The sequence below is a fragment of the Schistocerca americana genome, chromosome 2 (genome assembly GCF_021461395.2).
Source record: "Schistocerca americana isolate TAMUIC-IGC-003095 chromosome 2, iqSchAmer2.1, whole genome shotgun sequence".
In the NCBI taxonomy this organism is placed as follows: domain Eukaryota; kingdom Metazoa; phylum Arthropoda; class Insecta; order Orthoptera; family Acrididae; genus Schistocerca; species Schistocerca americana.
The window spans coordinates 212,112,173-212,116,906 of record NC_060120.1 but is presented as its reverse complement, the minus strand read 5'-3'; positions in this window follow the sequence as shown (position 1 = coordinate 212,116,906).

Sequence of the window (4,734 nt, the reverse complement as noted above, 5' to 3'; positions counted from 1 at the left end):
GACAGCCGCCAAAAAAAGCTCAAGAAAGCAAGCTTCCTCTCAAATGTTACCACGTATGTACCCTTCCCCCATTTCAATTAAAATGTAATATTTATACACTTATTAAAGGTACACATTTTCACAATTCCAACAATATACAACACACTGATGTTCATCAGGCAATGTAACCACAATATGAACTCGAGTTCAGGGGTCAATAATTCCTTTCCAGTTCTACTAGCAAATAGAATGAGAAAAACATCTATCTATATGCTTCCATATAAGCCCAATTTCTCATATCTTCTCTTCATGGTCTGTACATGAAATGTATGTTGACAGCAGTAGAATTGTTCTGCAGACAGTTCCAGCTGTCAGTTCTCTAAATGTTCTCAATAGTGTTCCTAGAAAAAGAACGTTGCCTTCCCTCCAGTAATTTCCATTTGAGTTTCTGATAAATCTCCATAACACTTGCACATTGTTCAAACCTACGGTTAATAAATCTAGCAGGCCGCCTCTGAATGGTTTTGAAGTCTTCCTTTAATTAAAGTAGGTATGGATATCAAACACTGAAGCAGTACTCAAGGATAGGTTGCGCTATCGTTCTATATGTGCTCTCTCTTAAAAATAAACCACACTTTCCCAAAACTCTCCCAATAAACAGAAGTCGAACATCCGTTTTCCCTACCACAATCCTCACATGCTCATACCATTTCATATTACTTCATAACATTATGTCCAGATATTTAAATGACGTGACTGTATCATGCAGGGCACTACTAATACTGTATCCAGACGTCGTGGGTTTGTTTTTCCTACTCATCTGGGTTAACGTACATTTTTCTACATTTAGAGCTAGTTGTCATTCATCACACCAGCTAGAAATTTTGTCTAAGTCATCTTGTTCCTAAGTCACTCGATTTTGACACCTTACCAGACACCACAACATCATCAGCAAACATCCACAGATTGGTGCCCATCCTGTCAGCCAGATCATTTATGTATACAGAAAATAACAGAGGTCCTATCACACTTCTCCGACACACTCTGAGACTTGTCCCTCGTGAGCACTCGCCACCCAGGGCAACATACTGGGCTGTATTATATAAGAAGTCTTCGAGCCAGTCAGATACCTGGGAACCTATCCCATATGCTCGTACCTTCATTAATAGTCTGCAGTGGGGCGCTTTGGCAAATGCATTTCGGAAATTCAGAAATATGGAATCTGCCTGTTGCCCTTCATCCTTAGTTCGCAGCTTATCCTCTGTGACAATAGCAAAGGGGAAACTGAGTTTCACACGAGTGATGCTTTCTAAAACTGTGTTGTTCCGTGAACATAAGCTTCTGGGTCTCAAGGAAATTTATTGTATTCAAACTGAGAACATGTTCAAGGGGTCCACAGCAAACGAATGTTAGGGATATTGGTTTGTAATTTTGCTTCCCCTTTGTTTTACCTGTCTTATATACAGTGGTCACCTGCACTTTTACCCAGTCACTTGGGACTTTGTTCTGGGCTAGAGATTCGCGATAAATGCACTCAAAGTAAGAAGCCAGTGCCATAGAGTACAGTTCTGTTTCTAAAACAGAATAAGGATTGTTTAATATACTATAGATTTAGTGTATTTGGAATCTTAGTTTTCAGGAATTTGCCACTTACTTTGCATTTTTTTGGGAATAGTATCATTAAATACTGTCAAAAATACGTTAAACAACCCATAAAATATTAGCTTTGCTGACAAATGAGTACTGTGTGTGTCTCCCTAAGACTCCCTAAACTGGTCTCTGTCGAGAATGGAATTGTGAAACCACATAATTTTATCAACACAATTTTTGGGATGGGCTAGTTATATTACTATCACACACACTCTGCAACTCACACCATGATAAATACGTAGGAAATACTTTAGGCAAACTGTGAGTGACTAAGCTGAGTGGTTCTAGGCGCTTCAGTCTGGAATCGCGCGAATGCTACGGTCGCAGGTTCGAATCCTGCCTCGGGCATGGATGTGTGTGATGTCCTTAGGTTAGTTAGGTTTAAGTAGTTCTAAGTTCTAGGGGACTGATGACCTCAGATGTTAAGTCCCATAGTGCTCAGAGCCATTTTTTTGTGAGTGACTAAAAGGTTGTATTCATTCAAGTAACTCATTAATCTGTGTTTTATAATTGATTCTATTATTTTTTTAAATGGTGACAGCTGGAAAATAGGCTAGTAATTTTCTATATCTTCTGCATTACCGTTCTTTAGCAGATGTACAACTCTGGCCTGTTTTAAATAGTCTGGAAATTGTTTATTATTTTCGTTAATGGAGCTTGCATGCTCGCTATTTCAATTCACACATTAGTACTTCTTTTAAGCCTACTAACGTTTTATTTTTTTAGTTTGTGTACAGTTTTACTGAGTTAACGCTCTGTGGCTGATAGAAACATCATTGTACTTAGAGCATAATTATTTACATGTGTTATATTTGTTTGTGGGAATTTTTGCTGTAATTTTTCTGCAGTACTTGATAAATGCTGATTCATACAGGTTTCTAGGTGATATGGATCATTTATTACTTTATCTCCCTCCCTTATCAGTATGTTGTTATGCCTTTGTTTTTCTCTCCCCTCTTCCTTTTTGATGACATACCAGACTGCTCTGCTTTTATTATTTGCATATAATATTATTTTATCATTAAATGACATTTTGTAGCAGTCAGCACTGTCCTGTAAATACTTTTATATCTATGATAGAAATTCATGAAGAGTTGTTCATTATTAAGCTTTTGCATGAGACTGAGGCAGCCAAGGGTTTGGGAGGACTTCACAATATCTGCTGTTATGCATTTATTTTGATATTGGTATGGCTACTTTTGGAAATGTCTTTTCAGAGTTCAAATTAAACAATGTTGATAATTTAGAGAATTTCACATTTACATTGGTTTCCCTATACACTTCAGCCCAACTTTGTTTACTGGTTATTTTGAAAAATCTTGTATTTCAATTTATGATGGCTCTCTTTTGTAATCTTGCAGTTTAGGGAGTTTTTGTACCCAGCTTTACTGTTACTATATGGAGTAAATGATTCGATAGCCAAAAATCTTTAACAGTTACATCACACTTTTTCCTGTCCGTAATTACTGGTACAGTCATTGTAGCAACCCTTGTTGCACTATAGACCAATATGAATGTGCCAAAATTCTAAAGGATATTTATGATAGTGCTACTAGTTTCATTTATGATCTTTGTGTTTATGTTTATGTTTCCATTCAAAATTATGTTGACTTTTGTACTTCAGTTTATATCTAGTACTTGTGTTAATTTATTGAAAAACGTTTACACACTACCACTGGGAGACTGGTACACACTCAAAATGCTTAATTTCTTGGTGTTACCAAGCTCTCTTAATTCCATAGCTGATATTTCAAAGTGTTTATCTTCACTCACATTACTAAGGTCACTTTTTGATTTGTACTGTGTTCCTTTCTGATACAAATGCTTAATCCTCCTCCCTTTGAAGTAATCCTACAGTAAGAGTCTGTCCTTTCATACAGAGATAATACCACATGTTGGATTTATGTGCCCCTACTCCAGTATTCAGTGAGACAAAGTACTATGCAGTTTAAGGAGTGGATATCAACTTCAAATTGTCGTATTTTAGTTTTTACTGATTGTATGTTATGATGAAGGATTTTTAAGTTTGTAAAATGTTCCACGCTACTTTTTCCAGTCATTGGTTTTTCTTTAAGACATGTAGTTTGCGTATCATTTGGTGTGTTAGAATCTGTCTAGTGAGTGATTAAATGTACAGCTGCCTAAATGAATCACCTCAAGTTGCAGACTATCTGGTACAAATTGTAGGTTTACATTAAACTCATTAAACAAATGCTTCTGGCGGAGTCATTGAATGGATCAACTTATTTTTATGTTTCTTTGAAATCTCTAAAAAGTCACAGTAACTCATTGTGCAGGTCATTCAGCATTTTGTTGTACTATATTACTTCATATTTACTAGATGTTATTAATTGTACAGTGGGAAAATGAAATTTTCCTTTGTTAATGTGTTTTAATAAAAAATTATGCTTCATTTAAAAAGTAACCACATTAAAATATAACCTGCCTTCCACAGTCAAATTTAGCGTAATCAAAATAGACCACCAAGTGAACAAGAAAGGCAGAAGGGTAGGCCACTGGAGATCAGTAAATCAGGAGAAAGATTTTTATCTTTTTCTTCAACAGGCTTATTTTTTCTCAAAATTCCTATATTTGCTTAGCAACATTTGTTGATTCTTCATCTTAATAATTATTTGGCACATTTTTATGTTCTTGGATCTTATGTAAGTTCACTACAGTGACCAGAATTCCGGGTTTAAAATACCACTTGAGATAGTGTTACCAGAGAACTACAATATCATTACTGCAAATGATGTACGCTGCCTCCTCATTAACACCTTCAATAAAAGAGCAATGTTGGATATTGTTTGTTGAAATTCAGGCATTCACTATACACTTCCCACTTCTTGATGTCACAATGAAATACTATATTACAGTTCACTGTGAGAAAACTGTGATCACGGAAAACACAGTTTGACAGAAGTGTGGGAAAAGCTATCTGTGTGCTGTTCATAAGTGCTAGAAGGACTTTTAAATCCAAATTAAATGAAGAAATGGTAGATATATACATACTCCATGTCAAATAGTCAGAGTCTGTCTGGGAGCTGAGTCTGGCATGTGGGACATAGTTAGCCTAACTTATCTTAGCCTATCTGTGTACAGCTA